Genomic DNA, 7,500 nt, shown 5'->3' on the forward strand with positions numbered 1-7,500 from the left:
CGGTTGATGCTTTACATTGTGGCCAATTCCTTCACTGCTCTGACCAGCTCAGAGACCTTTCCTATAAGTCTATTACATTTTCATAAGGGATTCATTTCCTTGTTCTGAGAGTTGCTACTTATGTTCACCTTCTCTCTGCACACAGGAACCACTCCACACCCTTACAAGTGAGTGGATTGGCAAAAAACCTGACCACTTGCAATGTTCAAACAACATCCTTCTCCTTTTGAGACAGGCTCTTACTATGCAGTTCTTGCTGTCCTGGAACTCACTCTGTAGACCAGACTGATCTTGAACTCAGCTAGCGTTAAAGGTGTGCACAGGCATGCCTGGCTCTGGAAACCCTTATTATTTAACTATAAACCTTAGCGGACTTTTGATGTTTCTCTGACCCCTTACAAGATCACCTTTTGTTGGATCTGGCAGTAAAACTCCCTCAGTAACATCTGAAACAGGCATGGCTTAGATGTTGCCCCAGAAAAAAAATTACACAGATGGTGAGGCAGAAAGATTTTAATTATGTACACTCGTCATCAGAATGCAACGATTCTATATAGATTTAAGGAAAAACTCTTTAACATATCCATTGAACAGTCAGGAGGACAAAATAAAGAGACTTCAAGGCTCCTGAGCATGTAGGGCACAGTCCCAGGTCTTAAGTCCAAGAGGCAGCATGAGGCCCTTGCTCAGTTTTTCTCTGGCACTCAGAGCAAATATATTGATGGATTTCAAGGTGTATCCTCTCCACAATGCTTGGGTGTCTTTTTTTTTCCAGGTTCCTCTCACATGAAAAACTGTTTTTAGTCGTTTCTGAGAGCCCTCTTGGCTCCAGAATTCACATGGGTCAAGCATGTCTCCACCTTTGTAGGCACTGCCATCTTCTGGCTGGTTCAGAGCCCATTGGACCCTTGTCCTGGAAGTGGCTCCTACTTCTTGAGGACCCCAAAGTCTCACTGATGTTTTAGCCATTGGATCTTCTACAGCTTTTTTGTCCCCTTTTATCTTCAAATGCAGCTCCATCCATCAGTGTAGCTATGCTGGGGTTCCCTAGATCTAGTTGTTTCCTCAGATTACTAGTTTGACTTGACACAGTAGCACACTAAAGTCCAAGAAACACTACTTTTTTTCAGACCCTGGATGTCTACATTTTCTGATCAGCATAGTTTTGTGAAACTTGTTTCATGGATCCCCAAAGACTATTTACAAGTTTTCATAACATCAAAACTAACTAAGATCTTTTTCATTTTCTAATCTAATTTATTCCATTATATTTTTATTTTTCAAATTGTTTATTCATTCAGGGGTCATTCTTAAGTCTCCTGTCTCCCAAAAAAGCTGTGGAGGAGAACAAGTGTCTTAAAGCAGATCAAAGCTGGATAGTTCCCTGTAGCATTGGTATGTCCCAAGATCCATAGTGTTCCTGAGTATAACTTAGGGAGAAAGGTGCTCTGAACTCACTCAGGAATATGGGAGGGTCAGCAGGTGAGAGTGCAGACCACCTGTTCAATAACAGATACTAAGGGATATTGATCTTATATGGAGAATTTGAATTCTTGTGCCAATGTCCTCCATTCAAGCAGAGATCAAAGAAGCTTTGAGGAAAGAAGGAGGCTGAGAGCAGAGCTGCAGCAGGCCATTCAGAAAGGGCATCTTGAAGAGAACTCCTGGCTCTAGAGGAAGTAAGGTGAGCTCAGTGGACAGTCAATGAGGTTCATGTGAAATCCTCTCTCATAAGCATCTTTGGGCTGCAAAATCAATGGTCTGCTTCCTGTCATATAACACAAGAAAGAACTTTGGGCAATGTGACTATTATGCTTCTGTGTCATGCTGCCATGCCTTCTGTCTGTGATGGTGGAGTCTGTCCCCTGATATTCAAACTGCCTTAGAGGTTTGAAAGCCTGGGCCCACTTCTTGTATTTCTTCAGTGCTCATGCAGTGAGAACAACTGGCCTCTTCTTCCTGCTGCTGTGCCTACCCTGTTGTGATGGACTGCATCCCACTAGAACTATCTACCCAAAAGAAATCTTTTTTTACCTTGTGGGGGAGGAGAGAAGCAAATATATATCTATTTTAGAACTTAAAAACAAAAGAACCAAAAGTGCTTGACATTGACTCTGTTTCCTCTAGGCATGGGACCAGAGATAAACTGAGAACTTGCTCGTGTCTCATTCTTCAGAGAGCTGCAGAAGAGTTCCAGACATCTAGATGTGGTGTACCTACTGAATCCCTCAATATATGTGCTCTCATTTTAATTGATAGTGTATAAAGTGGAAGCTTTGTCATTCTTTATAAATGTATTGGTTCATTCTTTCATTCCTCCGTTGTTCATTAATTCACTTTGTGGTGGTTTAAAGGAAAGCGGTCCTCACAGGCTCATATTTGAATATTTGGTTCATAGTTGGTTGAACTCTTTTCAAAATATGTGGAGATGTGATCTTTTTGGAAGGAAGTGACTCCAGGTGTTCTCTATCTGTTTCTTCCTTTCCCTCTCCCTCTGCCTCTCCCTCTCTCCTTCTTTCTCTTTCTCTTTCTCTTCTTCCTTCTCTGTCTTTGTTCCTCTATCTCTGTCTGTGTCTCTGTCTCTCTCTTTCTTCTGTTAGTGCTGCCATCTGGTGGTAGATGAAGATGTGAGCAATCCCATCCATTCCTTCTCTCTGCTGTCATGGACTCTAACCCTCTGAAACCATAGTCCAAACTTATGACTTCTTTCATAAAATGCTTTGAATTTGATTAGGTTCTTTTATCAAAGCCATGGAAAAGTCACATACATATTCACCAGTATTCTATTTTTGATGATGTGGAGTTGAATTTTGATAATTTCATGCAACTATGTGTTCTCTTTCTGGCTATTTCTCCTCATAATTCTCAAACATCCTTGAGATCATTAGCCAATGTTTTCCCCCACATTTTACCCAGCTACTCACATGTGAGAAGAAGAACAAATGTTTCCATGGCTCTAGCAAGCCGTAGGCCCACAAATGAGAGACACTGAATATCTGTCATGTTGAGATTTGGTCATCCACTGGGAGTGACTGTCTTCAGGCACAAGCATCTTTCTGCAAACCATACAACTTCATTCTTCTTCTAAGGACAATAATTCTTGTACATCTGATCCCCACACCTTCTCTTCATTCAGTCTTTCACCACAGGAAAGAATAGTTTCCTTGGTTACATCACTTAGAGTAGAGAAACAGGGCTGCAAGTGACATCATTGCTTATGCATCTGGAGTATATTGATGCTCTGGGCTCCCAGAACATCATGCATACAAATGGTAGTCAGCCATTCATAGAGGCTTAACACCCAGAGAGGTGAAATAAAGCTAAAACCAACAATAACACCAAATCAAACCAGGTCAATAAATAGAATCCAGATGCAGCATTATTTGAATTATAACATTAAAAACTGTAAATGTGCATAAAAACCTGCTACAGTGTCATGCCAGGCATATAGTTAAAACTGTAAAGGCACATAGAAAGATTGTACAGTGTAATGAGGGGAGTTCCAGAGAGGATCCTTTAGTGCTAGAGTAGGAGAAGCCAGACGCCTTAAACTAGACCAATGGCCCATGGCAATGAACATTTTCAGGTAAAGCAGTTTGAGCAAAAGTGTGTGTTGGGTTACACACATGACACACCTCAGCTGTCACAGAGAGGTGTTTTTATTCCTTTATTCATTTTTATACTTGGTTTCTTTTGCAGGCTGTGTATTCAGTGCAGTGTTTCAGTGCTTTAATATAGGGTAGAGCTTTTTGGAACAGATTAGATTTTTGTTTGATGCTTGGATTTTTTTTTAAAGGGCAGCAGTATTCATTGTTTATTTATTGTACATTGTATTTAAAGATTTATTTATTTATTTATTAAATGTAAGCACACTGTAGCTGTGTTCAGACACAACATAAGAAGGCATCTAATCTCATTAAGACAGTTGTGGGCCAATATGTGGTTGCTGGAATTGGAACTCAGGATCTCCAGAAGTCAGTACTCTTAACTGCTGAGCCATCACTCCAGCTCTCGATTTATTTGTTTTTATATTTGGTTTCTTTACAGGTGGGTTTTCGAGGGCAGAGGGAGGATATAGAGGGATGGGAAGGTTAGTGGTATTGAGGTGTCAATGTACAATTCACAAAGAATCAAGACAAAGTTTAAAAACAAAGTGGAGGTGATTCTTATTAATATATGTTTAAAAGAAATGGGCATGGAGTATCAATTAGACCACAAATCTACGAATTTGAAGGAAAGCTGGTATAGGTACCTGGAAGGGAGTGGAAAGAGGAAATATAAGAAACAGGTTCTTACTAAGCAATCTCAAAAATATATAAAACCCTATAAACGTTCCGAGATATTAACTACACAACCCAGGTACAGCATTGAAACCATACAGCATCAAAAATCCATACAAATGAAACCTAACACAGAGCTATGCAAATGATACAGTTGAAAAATTCTAGTTCATGCGAAAACTGGCAACATAGTGTGAAAATGCTATGTGAAAGACAGGATTTTCAAAGAAAAAGAAAAATTTATCATATAAGAATTGAACACAGCTGCGACTGAGATTAGTCTTACAAGGGGGCCTGGGTCAGATGCCTTGGGTTGTGGGGAGCAGGTGTGGCAGCAGTCCCAAGAAGGCGCCAGGGACTGCAGCTAAGTCTTATGACTTGCACCTGACTTCCTCATATAAACAACAAACATCGTGAGAGCTGCGCAGGTGTACCGGGTTACTGGCGAAGCCATTTTGGTGGAGATATGCCCCTGCTGCCCTGATTAGCTGAAGCTGCGTACCTGGTGAGGTGATGTGGCCTGCTATGAGTGGATGGGAACTGATAGTATATAAGAGTGAGAGGCCCAGGGCTCCGGGTCTTTCGCCTACACAGTCAATGCGCAGCCCAATAAACATGTGCAGAAGGATCCTATTGTGGTGTCTTTCTTGCTGGCGAGACGGGCGTCCCACATTGGGTAACTTGCCAGACTGAAATTTGCTTTTGCCTAAGATGCTGGACATGCAATCCACAAACCTTAGAAATTGGATGCTTTTCCAGCAGTTAGAAACGATGGCAAGCAGAGAGGTTCTGAAAAGAAAATGAAATTGGGTCTGGTCACATTTCCTGCATACTGGATCCTAGGTGCCAGGGGTTTTATACAGGGTATCCTCCACCCATTCTGGACCCTAGGTTTGCAATGGATCCCACTACAGCCTCCCTGGCAAAGTCTGGGTCCATCTGAAAATGAAAGCACCTGGAAACAAAATCAACTATGTTGTCATCAATCAAGGTCAGATTCTGCCTCTGGCTCCTGATAGCACAGGGGAACTTGACTTGCCTGACAAGTCACAGCCACAGGTGACCCAGGATCAGACAACCCAAAGAACAGGCACTGGAAATTGGTAATGTGGGAGAGGCCAATTCCTGGAGTCCCAGTGCCCATTGCTGCAGAAGTCATTCCCCTATTGATATGGAAAAGTGTGAGGGTGCAGTAACCATGGACTTAGGCAGGACCACAAGGCTGGGTTAAAACACTGACAGTGCTAGTGAGAAGCCATCAGGCCACCATCTTTGGCTTCTTATTCCTAGACCAAGTGCCTACCAGGGAAATAACCTGGAGGCCTTCTTTAAAAGTGTGTGTAGAGAGATGTAAGCCATATTGGCATAGTTTTAACTTCAGGAACCATGCATTGAAGGTCATAACTGAGGCACAAACATTGGATCATGGGTTCTGACAGAATTGAACTGCAGCCTGGCTGACAGAGTCTCATCCTGTCAGCAAAACGAAAGTACTGAGAAAGAAAATCACATACCCGGTTTCAGCCTGGGCTTGTTGACATCAGAGCAGAATTTTGCTTGGCAGCAAGGAGCAAGCACTCTCTAACAGGGATGGTCAGTAAGGACTCTGGATATCTGAAATTGGCCCAAAGCACACTGCTGGCTACTGAGTGACCTCTACTGTGAAAAAGTCACAGGCTTGCAGCTTGGAGCTGAGAACCCTTTATCTTTCTGTCGAGACTCATTTATTGGCCAGGCTCACTTTCTGGGATCCACCAGTGTGGACAAGCAAGCAGGCTTCTAACTATGGACTTGTCCAGGATCACAAAGCTGGCTCCAAACCCTGGGTGTGCAAATGAGAAGCGGTCAGTTATTGTCTTCTGGCATGTTACACACTGAACAAGTGCACACCAGGGCCATAGCCATGGAGGGATGCAGAAAGGAAGGCATACAGGAGAAAGACAAATCAGAGAAATACAGCTTAAGCATCCTAGGCAGTGCTGTCCTGGAAAAACCTCTTCACAACAAAAGGAACGCAGCTTCAACAGAGATTCCAGCAGACAGCAATTTTGTAGACCTCCAGAGGTGGGTGGCAGTGGGATGGAGTGAATGCCTTGTTACACTTGTAGGGCAGAAAACAAACCTTTACCAAGGACAGCTTCGCCATACATTTCAGTAATGAGAAGAAATTGGACGAATTTTCAGCGTTTAGAAACGAGGAAGAGCAGAGAGGTCGCAAGACCCAGTAACCGCAGGGTCTGCATCTTGTCTCCTGCAGACTCACACCTGGGCACCAGTAGCTTTTAGGAGCACACCATGGGTTCGATGGAATCCCACAACATACAGAATCTGATCTGGTTGACAAAACGAAAGAACAGAGAAACTAAATCACGGACATGGTTTGAAATGACCATCGGATTTCAGTCAGAGAGAGAATGCAGAGAGCCAAGAACTTGGCTCTGTGGGAAAGTCGCAGTATTTGCTCCCTGAGGATCCAAAGTTTACCATTAATTGGCATTCCTCTCTGGGGGAAGAGCAGACCCACAGCGACCCCTGCTGTGAATAAGTGGCCAGACTGGCGCTCAGAGGTAAAGCTGGGGATCTAGGAGCTTTGAGGCTTCTGGCTCCTTCATGGGTCCCCGCTCCAGCTGTGGCCCCTACACGTGTGGAAAAAAAAGGGGGGGCAACTATGGATTTGCCCAGGATCGCATGACTTGCCTAAATCGGAGTGTGAGAGAGAGTCAACCTGGTGGTCCAGTGCTTTCCCTGTTGGGCAAGTGTACTCTTGAGCTATGGCCACGAGGCAACCAGGGAAACTACACTGAGATAGACAAGACAACCTGAAATTGAAAGACCTTAGGCGAACAGAAAGGAAAGCAGCTGCGATGGAGAGTTGTGTTTGCACTCCTTTTGTCTTCTTCAGGGGAAGGGTGCAGAGCTGCAAGTCTTGGCACACTTGGTGGGCTAAGAAGATGGTATGTAATCTAAGTTTTGAAACCCGGGGAGGTCGAGAGGACCAGAAAACAAACCAAATCTGTGGAACCGGAATAACATCTTCTACATCCTCGCACACACTCGCCAGGCATTTTGGTCAGCATTGAAGTGCACACCTTCCCGACCTGGAGTCAGCACAGAATCCCACCTGCCCCTGCTTGACAGAGTCAAATCCTATCAGAACAGCAAATGTACAGAGAAACAAAATCATGAATGACCTTTGAAATCACCTTCGGATTTCAGATCC

The sequence above is a fragment of the Mus caroli genome, unplaced genomic scaffold (assembly GCF_978045245.1).
Source record: "Mus caroli unplaced genomic scaffold, Mus_caroli_1 scaffold_15, whole genome shotgun sequence".
Lineage (NCBI taxonomy): Eukaryota > Metazoa > Chordata > Mammalia > Rodentia > Muridae > Mus > Mus caroli.